Here is a 20373-nt window from a genome sequence, read left to right on the forward strand (position 1 = left end):
TCCAAGTTAGGTACCTCTAACTTTGGAACAGAGAAGCCAAAATCAGGCATTTTCAAATTAGGCTTTTTGAATTTTCCTAATAGGCTACCCAAATTGACATCTGGCATTTCTAAGCCGGTGTTGAGCGAACCGATGTTTACATCAGGAATGCTAACATCTAACGATGGTGCCAGGAGAACACAGTGGTGTCAGGAGAACTGCCTCTCCCTGAACGTCAGCAAAACAAAAGAGATGATTGTGGACTTCAGGAGGTCGGGGGTCAAGGACTACAGCCCCCTCAGCATCGACGGGGCACCGGTTGAGAGAGTGAACAGTTTCAAGTACCTCGGAGCCCACATATCCGAGGACTTGACATGGACCACACACATTGACAGTGTTGTGAAGAAGGCACGACAACGCCTCTACTTCCTCAGGCGCCTAAGGAAGTTCCAAGTCAGTCAGAAGATCCTTAGGAACTTCTACTCATGTACAATAGAGAGCATCCTGACCGGCAACATCACCTCCTGGTTTGGGAATAGCACTGCACAAGACCGTAGCAGACTACAAAGAGTGACACGTTCAGCCGAACGCACAATTGAAGGGGGGCTTCCCACCCTCCAGAACATTTACAACAAGCGGTGCAAGGGGAAGGCTAAGAGAATTATTAAGGACTCGAGCCACCCGAACAACTGCCTCTTTGAACTGCTGCCGTCAGGCAAGCGATACCGAAGTCTTAAGGCGAGCACAGAAAGACTCAGAAGGAGCTTCTATCCCCAGGCCATCAGGCTGCTAAACGAACAACGAACAATAATCGCTAAACGAACAATAATCACTATGCAACAACCATCAAATGCACACAGCACACACACCCACACGCACACACTCACTCAAACAAACAACACACTGCAGCACCCACTCTCCACACTTTAGATCACACAAACACACTTACACTTTATATTTATTGATAAAGGATTTGCACTACAACTCGTACACCTACTGTGAATTGTACCTAAACTGCACCTCGTCCATTTATGCCTTGCACTATATAGTATTGTATATTAGTACACTGCACAGTATTGTATATTGTATGGTAACTACGTCTACGAACATTGTACATATGTCTAAACTGAACACTGTGACCTCTTTTTTACTTCTAATCTTTACTATGTTTTTATTTCATACTTATCTTGTCATGCACAGTCTCTGGAGCGCAACAGTAAGAAGCATTTTGTACAAAAGTATTCTGTACCTCTGTATGACAACTATTAAAGAAACTTGAAACTTGAAACTTGAACTTGAGCTTTGAAGTCCAAGTTTGGTAAATCCAGGTCTGGGGCATTTAGGTTGAGTTTGGGGGTTTTGAGGTCAACCGTGGGCATGTTCAGTCCTAGTGGACCTATTCCAACACTAAGCCCAGGGAGATCAAGATCTGGTAACTTTAAGTCCAAGTTAGGTACCTCTAACTTTGGAACAGAGAAGCCAAAATCAGGCATTTTCAAATTAGGCTTTTTGAATTTTCCTAATAGGCTACCCAAATTGACATCTGGCATTTCTAAGCCGGTGTTGAGCGAACCGATGTTTACATCAGGAATGCTAACATCTAACGTTGGAGCTTTGAAGTCCAAGTTTGGTAAATCCAGGTCTGGGGCATTTAGGTTGAGTTTGGGGGTTTTGAGGTCAACCTTGGGCATGTTCTGTCCTAGTGGACCTATTCCAACACTAAGTTCAGGGCCGGAGAGATCAAGATCTGGTAACTTTAAGTCCAAGTTAGGTCCCTCTAACTTCAATTTAGGCATCTTCAATTTGGGCATCTTCAATTTGGGCATTTTGAATTTTCCTTTGGGTGTACCAATGTTTAATTCAGGAATGCTAACATCTAACGTTGGAGCTTTGAAGTCCAAGTTTGGTAAATCCAGGTCTGGGGCATTTAGGTTGAGTTTGGGGGTTTTGAGGTCAACCTTGGGCATGTTCTGTCCTAGTGGACCTATTCCAACACTAAGCCCAGGGCCGGAGAGATCAAGATCTGGTAACTTTAAGTCCAAGTTAGGTACCTCTAACTTTGGAACAGAGAAGCCAAAATCAGGCATTTTCAAATTAGGCTTTTTGAATTTTCCTAATAGGCTACCCAAATTGACATCTGGCATTTCTAAGCCGGTGTTGAGCGAACCGATGTTTACATCAGGAATGCTAACATCTAACGTTGGAGCTTTGAAGTCCAAGTTTGGTAAATCCAAGTCTGGGGCATTTAGGTTGAGTTTGGGGGTTTTGAGGTCAACCTTGGGCATGTTCTGTCCTAGTGGACCTATTCCAACACTAAGTTCAGGGCCGGAGAGATCAAGATCTGGTAACTTTAAGTCCAAGTTAGGTACCTCTAACTTTGGAACAGAGAAGCCAAAATCAGGCATTTTCAAATTAGGCTTTTTGAATTTTCCTAATAGGCTACCCAAATTGACATCTGGCATTTCTAAGCCGGTGTTGAGCGAACCGATGTTTACATCAGGAATGCTAACATCTAACGATGGAGCTTTGAAGTCCAAGTTTGGTAAATCCAGGTCTGGGGCATTTAGGTTGAGTTTGGGGGTTTTGAGGTCAACCTTGGGCATGTTCTGTCCTAGTGGACCTATTCCAACACTAAGTTCAGGGCCGGAGAGATCAAGATCTGGTAACTTTAAGTCCAAGTTAGGTCCCTCTAACTTCAATTTAGGCATCTTCAATTTGGGCATCTTCAATTTGGGCATTTTGAATTTTCCTTTGGGTGTACCAATGTTTAATTCAGGAATGCTAACATCTAACGTTGGAGCTTTGAAGTCCAAGTTTGGTAAATCCAAGTCTGGGGCATTTAGGTTGAGTTTGGGGGTTTTGAGGTCAACCTTGGGCATGTTCTGTCCTAGTGGACCTATTCCAACACTAAGTTCAGGGCCGGAGAGATCAAGATCTGGTAACTTTAAGTCCAAGTTAGGTACCTCTAACTTTGGAACAGAGAAGCCAAAATCAGGCATTTTCAAATTAGGCTTTTTGAATTTTCCTAATAGGCTACCCAAATTGACATCTGGCATTTCTAAGCCGGTGTTGAGCGAACCGATGTTTACATCAGGAATGCTAACATCTAACGTTGGAGCTTTGAAGTCCAAGTTTGGTAAATCCAGGTCTGGGGCATTTAGGTTGAGTTTGGGGGTTTTGAGGTCAACCTTGGGCATGTTCAGTCCTAGTGGACCTATTCCAACACTAAGTTCAGGGCCGGAGAGATCAAGATCTGGTAACTTTAAGTCCAAGTTAGGTCCCTCTAACTTCAATTTAGGCATCTTCAATTTGGGCATCTTCAATTTGGGCATTTTGAATTTTCCTTTGGGTGTACCAATGTTTAATTCAGGAATGCTAACATCAAACGTTGGAGCTTTGAAGTCCAAGTTTGGTAAATCCAGGTCTGGGGCATTTAGGTTGAGTTTGGGGGTTTTGAGGTCAACCTTGGGCATGTTCAGTCCTAGTGGACCTATTCCACCACTAAGTTCAGGGCCGGAGAGATCAAGATCTGGTAACTTTAAGTCCAAGTTAGGTCCCTCTAACTTTGGAACGGAGAAGCCAAAATCAGGCATTTTCAAATTAGGCTTTTTGAATTTTCCTAATAGGCTACCCAAATTGACATCTGGCATTTCTAAGCCGGTGTTGAGCGAACCGATGTTTACATCAGGAATGCTAACATCTAACGTTGGAGCTTTGAAGTCCAAGTTTGGTAAATCCAAGTCTGGGGCATTTAGGTTGAGTTTGGGGGTTTTGAGGTCAACCTTGGGCATGTTCTGTCCTAGTGGACCTATTCCAACACTAAGCCCAGGGCCGGAGAGATCAAGATCCGGTAACTTTAAGTCCAAGTTAGGTACCTCTAACTTTGGACCAGAGAAGCCAAAATCAGGCATTTTCAAATTAGGCTTTTTGAATTTTCCTAATAGGCTACCCAAATTGACATCTGGCATTTCTAAGCCGGTGTTGAGCGAACCGATGTTTACATCAGGAATGCTAACATCTAACGATGGAGCTTTGAAGTCCAAGTTTGGTAAATCCAGGTCTGGGGCATTTAGGTTGAGTTTGGGGGTTTTGAGGTCAACCGTGGGCATGTTCAGTCCTAGTGGACCTATTCCAACACTAAGTTCAGGGCCGGAGAGATCAAGATCTGGTAACTTTAAGTCCAAGTTAGGTACCTCTAACTTTGGACCAGAGAAGCCAAAATCAGGTGTTTTCAAATTAGGCTTTTTGGATTTTCTAAGTGTGAAAAATTTACGCATCTTGAATTTGGCCGCCTTGTATTTACCTGATGGAGCTTTAATGTTAAGGTCTGGTGTGTCAACCTCTAATTGAGGTGCTTTTAGGTTAACCTCTGGTAGATTAACACCAGGTGCATCAACATCAATACCGCCCTTAATCTTTGGGATTTTGAGGTCAAAGTTGGGTGTTTTTACACCAGCATCAATGCTCAGATCTGGGCCTGAGAGACCAGGCATTTTGAGCGTCCCAGAGGGTCCGCCGATGTCTGCATCTGGCATGTCCAGGTCTGATTTTAAACCTTTCACTGACGGTAACTCTACCTCCGGTAAACTGGGAGCATCAATGGAAGGGGTTTGGAGATCCACGTTTGGAGTCTTCCCACCCATATCAGTGTCACCATCTAATCCTAACAGTTTGAGCTGGAATTCTAGATCTCCTTTTGGCAAAGCCTCATCGACTTCGGAATTACCGGCATCTATGTTCAATCTAGGCCCCTGAATAGCACCATCGTTAGCTGTCGCTTTCAAACCAAAGCTAGGCAGTGGAAGGTCGAGTTTGCTGCCAGATAAATCGGCACGAAAATCACCCTCTAATGCTCCATCCAAACCTTTAGGCAAAGAGAGGTTTGGTGTACTTATACTGGCATTAGGCAGGTTAGCATCTCCACTCACTGGTGCAGAGAATGTGATGTCACCGGATTGAAAACCGGTCGGAATGTCTATGCTAGGTGTCTTTCCTCCCACAGCGCCCCCCGCTGGACTTCCAGGGGAGTCGCCCTTCATGTACTTCTTGATTTTGTTGCTGTAGAGCCTGGTGTAGCAATCCTTTAGCATCTGTGGAGATAAGTCACTGATTAGTAAAACATCCTCGATTCAACGGACCCCAAGAAGAATAGCTGGTGCCCTGGTGTACAGATATAGATAAATCCATAAATATAATAAAAAGTAGTAGTATTTGCAAGTCATTCCTAGCATTTGTTGTAAAATTTTGTTGGTACCAGTACCAGATGGGTGGGGCTTGCCCAGGGCTTAATATGTGGACCTCCCAGATTGGGACCGGCACCTCCCCTGTCACTGTCATAATCTGTCAATACGTTTTGTGTAAAACTGTGTTTTAATGATGATAATATTATGTGTTCTGTCATGCTTTTATTTCCAATAAATCTCTTATTTAATTAGGCAGCATAGTAGACAATTTTGGCTCAGTGCCGAAATCTTAATCAGATACGTTTTGCATGAACTACTGCGGTCTGTAAGGTAGGCAACTCTCACCAACATGGTGGAAAACTGTTATTAAACTGTATTTGTTGAGCTTTTTCAAACCTGTCAGACCCTTGCAGACCAGAGTAATTTAGGCTGGCGATAAATCCTGGATTATCAAAGGACACACAGTACCCTCTGCCCATTTACTGATTATGTGTCACAGGGCAGTGAATGAGGGAAAGCAATTCCCACAAATATAGACGCACTGTATACTGGCAAGTGGTTTAACATGAATGCTTTTATTGTGTATATATTTTCTCTCTTAGCGTTGTTTATGATGTAATTCTTGTTTATTTTCAGCACAGCAGCACCGTGTTTTGATGCGTTCTGTGACGGTTGCTGCTATGTGCTGGATCTTACAAACAAGTCACAGTGGAACAGTAATATCATGTTATTTTTTATCAGTGTTTACCTGCTCCACCACTGCACAGAAATGAGGCATTTTCATTTGAAAGTGGTCACCTATGGTTACGGGGGCAGCCATGTTGGTGGAAAGAGGACGACACAACAATCATTCTGTTTGACATCACGGGGTGTTTATCGTACCAACCTCGGCTGGGCTTTTGATGCTGATGGTTCCAAGGCTCTCGGTCAGGTAGCTCTCGGTCAGAACCTCCATCTTGTCATCAAAGGGCTCCAGCACCTCCTTCAGCACCTCCTTCAGAACCTCCATCCTGTCATCAAAGGGCTCCAGAACCTCCTCCTCCTTGGACAGTTCGTCAACATTAATGGCCGCCCCCACGACTTCATCGCCTGTGAAATGAAAAACATTTCGTCAATGTAGAAATCAACACTGGTGAACTCACGACGGGTTACGTGCCAAATTTCTCTTCCCGCCACGAATCTTCGATATCTGAGTGCAACCAGAAAGCCTCGAGAAGACGGGTTACGTGTCAAATCTTTCATCTAGAGACCTTTGAACAGCCTGATTACGACTGAATCTGGTCGACAACATGCAGGGTGAGTGTCGAGCTCTAGTTGACTAGAACGTTAACAGTTTAACATTAAAGGAATGAATGGAAGTGGATACGGACCACTAGCCTAGCTTAAAACTCCGGGAGAGGTGTTTTTGGCCCAACAGCTAGGCTAGTGGTCCGTATTCACTTCCATTCATTTGTGCTAAGCTAGGTTAGCTTGCAGCCGGATAGCTTTCTACTGAACAGAGAGGAAACTGGTAGAAGACGGTAAACGCATTTCCCGTTAATGTCGACGTGTTCCTTTAAGAATCATACCTTCTCTAAGCCCCTGATTGGCTGAGGAGTCATCGTTGATGCTGGAGATGACCAATCCTCCGTCCTCCGCCTCCTCCAGCGGCAGGCCTTCAGAGAGGCTCCTCCCCGTCCGGTGTGCAGGCTGAAAGGAGATGTTTTGAAAATGTGGTCATAAGAAAGTGTTGCTCCTCCCCACAGGAAGGTACAGGCTCTGAAAAGTATTGCTCTCAAGTCACAGTTGAGAGAAAACGGGTGTTTTGGGGTGTTTTTTCAATGTATGTGATGTATAGATTGGGGGGAGATGGTAGCATCTAAAGGTGCCAGGTCAGAGAGGTCGAAATGAGCAGGAGACGGTGGTTCAGAGCGAGCAGGGTGTTAGTGTGAGTACCACACTGAGCAGGGCAGAATGTTTTGAATTCCACAGTACATCAACAAGCTGATACCGGCACAGAGCGAGGGAGAGGGGTGACATCCTTAACACTTTGGTTGCCTAAGGTTAAATTCATGATATACCATAGATTGCCAGCGCTATTTGTCTATGGAGAAAGTCCCCTTCTTTGCAGGGCTATAACTTTTTAAATTCTATTGCTACATTGCCATTATTAGGGCCCATTCAAAGTCCTATATGTATTGTTCATTGTGTAGCAACGTTAAACTTTTTCATTCACATATTCATAGTAAAGTATGGTCTAATGTATAAGTATGTTTTCATCTCTTTCTGCAGCTTTCTCCAGAACGTGATATATAGCCCCAAATGCATTATATTGATGATGAAATACAGTTTGATGGCAATCAGCGCGATATAAAAAATTCCAACTAGACGTACTTCTAGAAGTTACTACACGTCATCTGATGTTGACCGGATGGGCGAGGGGGCGTTTATAATTCCGTGGGCAGCGTTATACCAATCATCTAATGTGGGTCAAATGTTGATAATAGCAGTTAGTATCTAAGACGGTAACGTTACACGCTGAAACTCACCCCAGTCTCCGCGTGCCGTTGGGCGATCATCGTCGAGTAGAAATTTTATCATTATGGGATATATTTTTACCCGGTCCATCTCCAGCTTGTATAATGGTATATACGTCCAAATCATGTTGTTTATCGAGTTATTGCCAATCGATCACCGTGTAGCGTGACGAGCCAGAGTCCCATGAACCATAGCGAGCGCCCGGAAGTACTACGGTCGTCATGACAACCTCTATTCAACATCCTGTTTAAGCGATTGCGCCGATCGGCCACCAGATGGCGCTCCTGAACCGCCAGAGAGCTCAGTGGGTCCTGCTGGTGGATCTCAGGCCAGCAGAGGGACATTATGAATCCGATCGCAGATTTTTGAAATATTGATATAAGGACGCTGTACAGTGTCCCCCGGCAACTTTAGCATGGCCAGCAAAGACGTGAAAAGACGTGTCCCGGCACTCAAAGTGTTAATGAAACAGTAATGAAACGTTTAGAATGTGTGTCAAAAGGTTAAACGCGGTTGTCATGGCAGCGGCACCTGACAACCAGAAGGGGGGCGGGCCGTCGTTGCTATGACGAAGACCCTATAACGCTGACAGTGGTTCCGGGTAGGGGCAGACTACAATCAGACCAAAGGAACGAATCCCACAGGAGGGAAGGAACCATCAGAGACTCTCATCCCTCTCACCCTCGCCGGTGGTGGGGGGGGGGGGAATGACACATCATCATTAGCTTCGGCTAACGGGAGAAGGGTTCTGGCTAGACAAGGCCTGAGCCACCATTGGACTGAATAACAGCAGAGACGATAGCAATGAAAATACAATCTGATAACATCTGGGCTGAGGCTTCTGTTTATATCAATAAACAACGCTCTTTCAAGAAAGGTATGCTGTCAAGGTGTCGAATTCTTACGAAGGTGGTGAAACATTACGGTGGCGGATTGCACTAACGGGGAGAGATAAGGATTGTACAGCCAGTATATGAGACGTCAGGATCATTAAAATTACACAGCGCAGAGGGATTGGATGGAGAGATGATAACACAACAAGACGTGATACTGGCCGATTGATCAGAATCTAACACAGTGGAACAGTAATATCATGTTGTTTTTATCAGTGTTTTACCTGCTCTACCAATGCATAGAAATGAGGCGTTTTTATTTGAAAGTGGTTACCTGGTTACGGGCAGCCATGTTGGTGGAAGTGTTAATTTTGTCAACGAAAATGATGACTAAATATGGTCGTCAACGAAGCTTTTTCCCCTGACTAAATCTAGACTAAAACAAAAAAGACAAAATCGAGACTAAAACTGACTAAGACTAAAATGCTCAGACCATAGTTGACTATAACGGACTAAACTAAAAATAAATGAAGGTGACTACATATGATGAAAACGAAAAAGGAGCATTTGACACATGACTATAAGACTACAACTAAAATTAAAATAGCTGCCAAAATTAACACTGACAACCAGGGGTCATGTCTGCTTCACATGGGCTGTGGAAACGTTCGGTTCACTTTACTGTTTTTGTTATTTTAAGACTGGTGAGGGTATTTAACCGTTTACATCTTTAACTTATTACGTTATGGGGGGAGTGGGGAGAGGGCGCCTACATGAATCTATGATCCCAATAGAAATGAATGTGAATTTGACTGACTGTAGCGGTACAATTGCATTACAAGAGAATAAAAAGCATTTTTTTTCATTAACGAAAACTAGACTAAAATTTCATCCGTTTTCTGCGACTAAATCTAGACTAAAACTAAAAAGACAAAATCGAGAACTAAAACTGACTAAGACTAAAATGCTCAGACCTGTAGTTGACTAAAACTGACTAAATTTAAAATAAATGAAGGTGACTAAATATGATGAAAACGAAAAAGGAGCATTTGACACATGACTAAGACTAAAACTAAAATTAAAATAGCTGACAAAATGTACACTAAGCATTCTGTTTTGACGTCACAGGGTGTTTATCGTACTAACCTCGTCTGGGCTTTTGACGCTGATGGTTTCAAGGCTCTCGGTCAGGTAGCTCTCGGTCAGAACCTCCATCTTGTCATCAAAGCGCCCCAGCACCTCCTTCAGCACCTCCTTCAGAACCTCCATCTTGTCATCAAAGGGCTCCAGAACCTCCTCCTTCTTGGACAGTTCGTCAACATTAATGGCCGCCCCCACGACTTCATCGCCTGTGAAATGAAAGACCTTTTCGTCAATGCTAGCCATTGCACTTTACTGTACAGATTGCTAGTGTTTCCTTGCAACTAATTGTTGATTGTCACATCCTGGTTAAGGCCTCTGCATGCTACAGCAACTTCAAAGCAACTGCACCACAACATCGACAAAGCAACAGTGTTTTAGACACTCTGCCTTTATGGTTCTGCAACATCGACGTGCAAAGTTAGTTTAACTAAAGTTAGTTTAGGTTCGTGTTAACGTTAGATAATGTACAAAATAAACGTATTTCCGGTGCTTTTAGACGTCGCTCTTTTATTTTGAAATCCCCCGACCGGAAGTATTTGTGATGTATTCTGCTTGTGTAACTTTAGGTTAGTTTTAACGTTAGCTGGCAGCTACAGGCACTCGAGGTCGAGGAAGAGCTGCTGAATTTAATCGGCAGGAGGAGAGAGAGCTCGTCAAAGCTGGATATATCCTTGTGGCTGTGGTTGTAGGCACGAAAATGCAGCTCGAACTACCTGTTATTATATTAAATTAATATACAACTTGTCCGTGTCCAGTCCTTTCGAACTGCCCCACCGTCCGTTCATTGTAAACAATGATGCATGTAATTATATTAACGTTACTGTGTGTTGTTGTAGCTATGTTAATAAATTCTGAATGGCATTAACGTTAGTTGGGTATGATAGAGCATTGAATAGCAACAAGTTCAACGCTAGCTGGCTGGCTACAACAATGGAGGATGGTATTCTCTGCGGGACCAATATTATTATATGACAGCCCCGCCCCCATTCGCTAACCAACCAATCACTGCTACGCAATATCAACGCAACGGTTGTTTAGGTTAGATTTGGGTGAAAGGTACGCAACATCCTCACAACACAGTCTACAAGACCCTCTAAAACAACCGCGCTGAAATCGCGCTGATGTTGTGTTGAAGTTGCTTTGAAGTTGCTGTAGCATGTAGAGGCCTTTAGACGCACATCATTTCGTTGCACTTTTCTTGTACTGTGTAATGACAATAAAGCGAATCTAATCTAATCTATTCACTTCCATTAATTTGTGCTAAGCTAGGCTAGCTTGCAGCCGGATAGCGTTCTACTGAACAGAGAGGAAACTGGTATCTAGACGGTAAACGCATTTCACGTTAATGTCGACGTGTTCCTTTAAGAATCATACCTTCTCTGAGCCCCTGATTGGCTGAGGAGTCATCGTTGATGCTGGAGATGACCAATCCTCCGTCCTCCGCCTCCTCCAGCGGCAGGCCTTCAGAGAGGCTCCTCCCCGTCCGGTGTGCAGGCTGAAAGGAGATGTTTTGAAAATGTGGTCATAAGAAAGTGTTGCTCCTCCCCACAGGAAGGTACAGGCTCTGAAAAGTATTGCTCTTATAGATAGATAACATTCAGCCACTAGGTGTCGCACTAGAGCACCAGCATGTCATTTATCCAATCAGATGCATTCCACGTGGGGGAAATGGGAAGTAGGGAGGGGATACATGCACGCAGGTAACAACATGTAAACAACAACTAAAATTTTGGACCCACCAACATTTTTTTTTATGATAAATGAAGGAATTAATCTTTTTTGGAAGGGTAGATTTCTAAACTCTGTGGATGAATTCTCCTTTAAAAACTATTACTGTACTTAAAATGTTATCTATAGCAGTTTAAAATATAGTGTAACAATATAAACAACATTATTTCATACCATGGTCGCTGAGATGCTGTCGCAGTGGAACAATCGCTCTGTATTAAACCTGTAGGAGAGAAGATGTTGAAAACAATGTTTATTACGATGATTCAGCTCCTAAATCATGTTGTGAACTCTGGGAGGCGCTATAGGAATCATGACTTGACATGTGTCATGAATCATGATGACAGATACAGATGAGCAAAATGTCTTGTTTTTTTTCTTTCATGAATCTGTTTATTTACATTTTGTTATTTACAAACTATGAAAAATAAATAGAACATTTAACATAACACCCCACATTACTACTGTCCCGGAGCAGATTACTACTACTGTCCCAGAGCAGATTGTGATGGTTTCGGTGTGGTATGGAGGAGGAGACCCCAAATGCAGTTAACACGAGCAGAGAGAGAAGAGGCTGAGATGACGTACTGAAGTGAACAGGCTTTTACTAAGCAGTCAGCAAGCAACAATGATTACAAACGGTATCAAAGGTTACTAAACAAAAGCGAACTGCAAAACCCGAAAACAATACTCAGCAATGCTGGAAAAATAAGAACTAAATAGGAACGGACTCACAGGGAATATAAGAGACAAGAGGTGAGTAAGTGACCGAAAACCAACTGTGAGACAATACACTGAAACAAGGCAATGGTGCGACAATGAGTGAGAGGCACGGGCAGCTCTATGTACTGCCCGTGATTACTAACAAGTGCCAGCTGGTGACAGGTGAACACAGAATTAGTAAAATAAACTCACATCATTGATAAAAGCATGTGTAAATGGAATATCTTTAAAGGAACACATATATAGAAAGAACAACCCTTAAGGAAACATATGTAAAGATGTTTAACACTAAAAGAAGGTGAACACAGAATTAGTAAAAGAAACTCACATCATTGATAAAAGCATGTGTAAATGGAATATCTTTAAAGGAACACATATATAAAAAGAACAACCCTTAAGGAAACATATGTAAAGATGTTTAACACTAAAAGACATGTGAAAAGGGGTGAACCTTAAAGGAACACATGTAAAGTTAAACACTTACAAAAAACATATGTAAAGGGAATGAACCTTTAAAAGGAAACATAAAAGGATAAACCTTTTTAAAAACACAAGCTAAAACGCACCACACAACATGAACAGATAAAACACAGCACCATTAATAACATCCAGAATAAAGTCCAATATCTGGAGCTGCTGCGTTTGGCCACCAGAGGGTGGCCGAAAAGCACTGTTCACATTGTTCGAGCATGATCCCTGGCTGGGACCATGACACAGATTACTACTGTCCCAGAGCAGATTACTACAAAAATGAAAAAACAAAAATGCAATTTATGTTTTGATTAGGACTACATACTGTATGTATCATTTACTGGACTAAGCTGAAGGATTTACATGATCGCACATGGCACCCAAAGGAAGGGTTAAAGACTATGAGAAAAAAGTATAAAAAGCTCTGACCGGGAGCTCTGGAGTCGAATTTAGATTAGATTAAATGTTGGACATATACCGAACACTGTGACCTCATTTTCTTCTTCTAAATTACGTGCTATACTATGTTATTTGATACTATCTTGTCTAGCACAGTCTCTGGAGCGTAACAGTAAGAAGCATTTTGTATGAAAGTATTCTGTACTTCTGTATGACAACTATTAAAGAAACTTGAAACTTGAACAAGTACAGTGAGCTTGGGAGAATCGCCACAGGGGAGATCTCCGCCACTAAGGGGGGCCCTCTCGGAGAGACTTCACCCCCCACCCCACCAACTGGGAAAAGGGGGATGAAATTAGAACCCCCAAAAGCCATGGAAGACCCAATGTTGATTTAATTTTTTGTACTGTATCTGTTTAAAACAGCTGTTGCTGCTATTGTATGTATTGTGTTTTGTGACATGGGAAGAACAGAAGAGTACTTTGAGAGGAAATATGACGCAAAGTAGGGGTATCAAAATGGTGTCGTTGAATGTTAATGGAATGAACAACCCAGTTAAAAGGGGGAAGGTTTTGACGAAATTCAGGAAGGAGGAAATGCAAGTAATTTTTCTACAAGAAACTCACCTATCACCACAAGAGCATGATACACTGAAAATATACGGTTAAGAAAATGTGTTCTACAGTTCATTTAAGCAGAATCATATAGGAGAGGGGTGGCCATATTAATTAAGAACTTTGAGATGAGCAAAGAAATATGTGATAAAGAGGGGAGGTATGTGATGGTCAAGGGGAAGATGGAAGGGCAAATGGTGACACTAATTAATGTATACGCACCACCGGACAGTGAGAGGAGGTTTTTGGAATTTCTTTTTGATATCATAGCTGTGGAATTGGAAGGAATTTTTATCTGTGCGGGGGAATTTAATGTGATATTAAATTATGATGACTTAGATACAACAAGCACAAGTAAGTGTAGGCCTATGTATAGGACACACATTAGTAGATACATGAATATACAACTGACAGAATTGGGAATTACGGATATATGGAGGGATATACACACATTGGATAGAGACTACACGCACTATTCACTATCACATCCACACACAACTTATTCTAGGATAGATAACTTTTTCATGACAACAGGAGACAGACACAGGCAGGGTAGGTAGAGGACTGTAGGATAGGGGTCACGGACCTGTCGGTCCATAGTACAATATACTTGACAGTAAATCTAACCAGTAGCAGGACAAACATGGTCTGGAGATTGAATGTAGGCCTACTGAATAACAGGGGATTAGTAGAAGAAATAAAGGGGGACATAGTTAGATAGAGGGAGGAGAATGATAACGGGGAGGTGGACCCAAACATTATGTGGGATGCACTGAAGGTAGTAATTAGAGGGAAACTAATAGCACAAACAGCACTTCTCAAGAAAGCCAGACTTAATAGGGCAACTAAAAGAGTTAGAAAGACAACACAAAAACACAAAGGACCCGGAGACGCTTAGGAAAGTTAAGGACACCAGAGGGAAGATAAACAAGGAACTATTGACAGAGGTAGAGAAGAAAGTTAGATTTGTGAAACAGACATATTATGTCAATCCCTATGGGGTGAACTGAGCTGATTGATTCAGACAGAACAAACAACCACCAAAAATAATAATAATACAACATTTTTTATATAAAAAAGAAATGTATTACAAAATATATTTGAAATTCTTTTTTTAATTATTAAAAAAAGGAAAAAAAACGAAGGTTCGAACCATCCCAAAAACAGGCTTCGGGGAAACAGCCTTAAACTATACACAGATCAATCAGAACATCAAGGTGGACAGTACTTCCTGTTATGGTTTGTAACCGACCCCAATCGCACAACACAAGACAGGTATGGTGGTTTGCCAAGAAACAGATATTTATTGTGAACAGGGAAAAAGGGCACTGTCCCTTTAAGGGAGAAAACACAAAACACTGGAATAACACAAGAGGGGAAGGTAAAGTGCCTTTAAGAGGCGGGCAGGAAAAGGGAACACCTTGGGAAAGTAAGGGAACGCCTAAGGGAAGGTTAAGGGAACGCCTTGGGACAGAGGAACAAGAGACTAGGTAAACCAGGGACAAGGAGAACTAGGGAGAGAGGACTAGGGACTAGGAGAACTAGGGATAGAGGACTAGGGACTAGGAGAACTAGGGATAGAGGACTAGGGACTAGGAGAACTAGGGATAGAGGACTAGGGACTAGGAGAGCTAGGGATAGAGGACTAGGGACTAGGAGAACTAGGGATAGAGGACTAGGGACTAGGAGAACTAGGGATAGAGGACTAGGGACTAGGAGAACTAGGGATAGAGGACTAGGGACTAGGAGAACTAGGGATAGAGGACTAGGGACTAGGAGAACTAGGGACAAGGAACTAGCTGGAACTAGAAGGGGAGAACTTGGGACAGGAACTAGGTGGAACTAGAAACAGAGGGGACTGAGGCCCGCGGAGGCGGGCTGGGGAACAGGGAGGAACTGGGAGGACTGGTGGAAATCATCTGGGCCGCTCTGCAGGACAGAGGAGATAGTTAATGCACAAAAGGGAAAAAACAGAGCAGGTGCAGAACAGTCCAAATAACAAAGTGAACAAAGTAATAATATCTTCGTGTGACAAACACACAGGGGGAGATGTAAAGTCCAAAAATACTATTCTAAGTGAGAACCAAAAACTGAGGCAATACGCTGGGGAACAGCAGCGGGAACGGGGGCAAGGGCACTACGCTGGGTGAGTGACATCACAATCAAAACTCACCCAGGCGTATGCGTAATGGAACAGGGACAGCAGCGGGAACGGGGGCAAGGGCACTACGCTGAGTGAGTGACATCACAATCAAAACTCACCCAGGCGTATGCGTAAAGGTAAGGGACAGCAGCGGGGCGAGGGCATCGCCACCGGGTGGCTGGCTGTCCGAGCCGAGGAACAGAGTGCTGGAACAGTGGCGGTGACGAGGGTGTCGTCCACCGGGTAGCCGACTGTCGGAGCCGAAGAACAGAGTGCGCGCCACACCTTGGTGTGCGCGTCGGAACAGTGGCGGTGGCGAGGGCGTCGTCCACCGGGTAGCCGCTGTCGGAGCCGAGGAACAGAGTGCGCGCCACACCTTGGTGTGCGCGTCGGAACAGTGGCGGTGGCGAGGGCGTCGTCCACCGGGTAGCCGCTGTCGGAGCCGAGGAACAGAGTGCGCGCCACACCTTGGTGTGCGCGTCGGAACAGAGAGACGCCTCGGGGTGCGTCTGCGAGGAGGAGTGTGCCAAGCACGAAGGTCTGGAAGATGCGCGTCGGCGCGCTGAGGTCTGGAGAGCGTGCCAAGCTCGAAGGTCTGGAAGATGCGCGTCTTGTGCGCTGGTACGGAGGAGCGTGCCAAGCTCGAAGGTCTGGAAGATGCGCGTCAGTGCGCTGGTACGGAGGAGCGTGCCAAGCTCGAAGGTCTGGAAGATGCGCGTTGCGCGCTGGTCTGGAGAGCGTGCCAAGCTCGAGCGTCCTTGGAAGATGCGCGTTGCGCGCTGAGGACTGGAGAGCGTGCCAAGCTCGAGGGTCTGGAAGATGCGCGTTGCGCGCTGGTCTGGAGAGCGTGCCAAGCTCGAGCGTCCTTGGAAGATGCGCGTTGCGCGCTGAGGACTGGAGAGCGTCTGCGCTGGTCTGGATGTGCGTCAGGACGAACAGCTGCGCGGGGGTCTGTAGTGGAACGCTGGGGTGCCTCCCGTGGAAGTACAGGGAGCGCAGACCAGTCTCCCCCACAGGCAACGGCGACAGCTGGCGAAGGCTGGAGCAAACATCTCGACGCCGGAGAATGGAACAGAATAGGCAGACAGAGGATCTCCCGAAAGAGTCTAGATGTTTAGAGAATATGACTCGGCAAGTATACAACACGACCCCACGCCAAAACGAGGGGAAGCGCCCTGGTATTTAAAGCCCACAGGGGGACTAATTAGCCTGCCACCACAGGTGCGAGAGATAATAGAATATCAAACAGGTGTGGCCACTAAGGGTAAGGAACGAGAGGGTGGGGGCTAGAGAGAGTGAGTAGGGAATTCCTAACAGTAGGCTTAAAGAAGACAGAGAAAGGTAGTGAGCAGCGGGCAAAACCTCACAGTATCCCCCCCTCCAACGGGAGCCACCCGGCGACCCAAAACAAATACAGACAGAGTGGCAGGGGGCAAAACAAGAGGTACTGGCCAAGCCAGCAGGGGAAGCTACCACAAGAGTGGGGCTAGCAAAAGAAACAGGGTCGCCGAGGGGTAACTAGGGTAGCAGAGGGGCAACTGGTCTAGAGGAACTGGGTCTAGAGAACTAGTCTAGCGAACTGGGCAAGAGAACTGGTCTAGAGAACTGGTCTAGAGGAACTGGTCTAGAGGAACTGGGTCTAGAGAACTGGTCTAGAGAACTGGTCTAGAGAACTGGGCTAGAGAACCGGGCTAGAGAACCGAGGGGCAAGCAGGGTAGCAAAAGGGGTAACCATGGTAGCACCGGGAAAAGGGCTAGCAGAGGGAAGGTTAGCTGCCAGGGCACTGACAGCTACAGGGCCTATGCTAGCTGTACTGCTACATCAACATAGAGGCTGCGCAAGCTGCCGGAGCTAGGCTAGCAGAGGGAAAGGGTAGCTGCCAGGGCACTGATAGCCACAGGGCCTATGCTAGCTGTACTGCTACATCAACATAGAGGCTGCGCTAGCTGCCGAGCTAGGCTGGCAGACAGGGCTGGACCAGCATGAGAGAACAAGCTAGCTGGAAGGACAGTCCTAGCTGTGTGAGATAAACTGACCTTGCTAGCTGAAAAGGCAGTCCTAGCAGTGGGATAAACTACACAAAAAAGTGGAGGCCATGCAGAGGGACCGGGTTAGCTGCTTGGGCCTGGCTAGCTACAGGGCCTATGCCAGCTGCAAGGCTGCATTAACATAGAGGCTGTGCTAACAGCCGGGGCCAAGCTAGCAGACCGGGGCCATGCAGAGGGAAACTGGGTTAGCCGCCAGGGCATGGCTAGCTACAGGGCCTATGCCAGCAGCAAGGGCTGCATAAACATAGAGGCTGTGCTAGCAGCCGGGGCTAAGCTAGCAGACAGGGGCTCTGCTGAGGGACTGGGTTAGCTGCCAGGGCATGGCTAGCTACAGGGGGGTCAAACAGGGCAAAACGGGAAGCAAACAGGGGAGCTAACCGGGGAGACTAACAAGCTAAACAGGGGAGTAACAGGCTAACAAGGGAGCTAAACAGGACAAACAGGGAAGCTAAACTGGGCAAACAGGGAAGCTAACAGGGCTAACAGGGGAGCTAGAGGGGAGACTAACAAGCTAACAGGGGAGCTAACAGGGCTAACAGGGGAGCTAGAGGGAACAAGAAAAAAAAAGGCAAACTCAACATACACCGTCTGTGCTGGCTGGGGTCGTCGATTTGGGTGGGGTCGTACTGTTATGGTTTGTAACCGACCCCAATCGCACAACACAAGACAGGTATGGTGGTTTGCCAAGAAACAGATATTTATTGTGAACAGGGAAAAAGGGCACTGTCCCTTTAAGGGAGAAAACACAAAACACTGGAATAACACAAGAGGGGAAGGTAAAGTGCCTTTAAGAGGCGGGCAGGAAAAGGGAACACCTTGGGAAAGTAAGGGAACGCCTAAGGGAAGGTTAAGGGAACGCCTTGGGACAGAGGAACAAGAGACTAGGTAAACCAGGGACAAGGAGAACTAGGGAGAGAGGACTAGGGACTAGGAGAACTAGGGATAGAGGACTAGGGACTAGGAGAACTAGGGATAGAGGACTAGGGACTAGGAGAACTAGGGATAGAGGACTAGGGACTAGGAGAGCTAGGGATAGAGGACTAGGGACTAGGAGAACTAGGGATAGAGGACTAGGGACTAGGAGAACTAGGGATAGAGGACTAGGGACTAGGAGAACTAGGGATAGAGGACTAGGGACTAGGAGAACTAGGGATAGAGGACTAGGGACTAGGAGAACTAGGGACAAGGAACTAGCTGGAACTAGAAGGGGAGAACTTGGGACAGGAACTAGGTGGAACTAGAAACAGAGGGGACTGAGGCCCGCGGAGGCGGGCTGGGGAACAGGGAGGAACTGGGAGGACTGGTGGAAATCATCTGGGCCGCTCTGCAGGACAGAGGAGATAGTTAATGCACAAAAGGGAAAAAACAGAGCAGGTGCAGAACAGTCCAAATAACAAAGTGAACAAAGTAATAATATCTTCGTGTGACAAACACACAGGGGGAGATGTAAAGTCCAAAAATACTATTCTAAGTGAGAACCAAAAACTGAGGCAATACGCTGGGGAACAGCAGCGGGAACGGGGGCAAGGGCACTACGCTGGGTGAGTGACATCACAATCAAAACTCACCCAGGCGTATGCGTAATGGAACAGGGACAGCAGCGGGAACGGGGGCAAGGGCACTACGCTGAGTGAGTGACATCACAATCAAAACTCACCCAGGCGTATGCGTAAAGGTAAGGGACAGCAGCGGGGCGAGGGCATCGCCACCGGGTGGCTGGCTGTCCGAGCCGAGGAACAGAGTGCTGGAACAGTGGCGGTGACGAGGGTGTCGTCCACCGGGTAGCCGACTGTCGGAGCCGAAGAACAGAGTGCGCGCCACACCTTGGTGTGCGCGTCGGAACAGTGGCGGTGGCGAGGGCGTCGTCCACCGGGTAGCCGCTGTCGGAGCCGAGGAACAGAGTGCGCGCCACACCTTGGTGTGCGCGTCGGAACAGTGGCGGTGGCGAGGGCGTCGTCCACCGGGTAGCCGCTGTCGGAGCCGAGGAACAGAGTGCGCGCCACACCTTGGTGTGCGCGTCGGAACAGAGAGACGCCTCGGGGTGCGTCTGCGAGGAGGAGTGTGCCAAGCACGAAGGTCTGGAAGATGCGCGTCGGCGCGCTGAGGTCTGGAGAGCGTGCCAAGCTCGAAGGTCTGGAAGATGCGCGTCTTGTGCGCTGGTACGGAGGAGCGTGCCAAGCTCGAAGGTCTGGAAGATGCGCGTCAGTGCGCTGGTACGGAGGAGCGTGCCAAGCTCGAAGGTCTGGAAGATGCGCGTTGCGCGCTGGTCTGGAGAGCGTGCCAAGCTCGAGCGTCCTTGGAAGATGCGCGTTGCGCGCTGAGGACTGGAGAGCGTGCCAAGCTCGAGGGTCTGGAAGATGCGCGTTGCGCGCTGGTCTGGAGAGCGTGCCAAGCTCGAGCGTCCTTGGAAGATGCGCGTTGCGCGCTGAGGACTGGAGAGCGTCTGCGCTGGTCTGGATGTGCGTCAGGACGAACAGCTGCGCGGGGGTCTGTAGTGGAACGCTGGGGTGCCTCCCGTGGAAGTACAGGGAGCGCAGACCAGTCTCCCCCACAGGCAACGGCGACAGCTGGCGAAGGCTGGAGCAAACATC

Source organism: Notolepis coatsorum, assembly GCF_963971535.1.
Source record: "Notolepis coatsorum genome assembly, chromosome: 7".
NCBI classification, from domain to species: Eukaryota; Metazoa; Chordata; class Actinopteri; order Aulopiformes; family Paralepididae; genus Notolepis; species Notolepis coatsorum.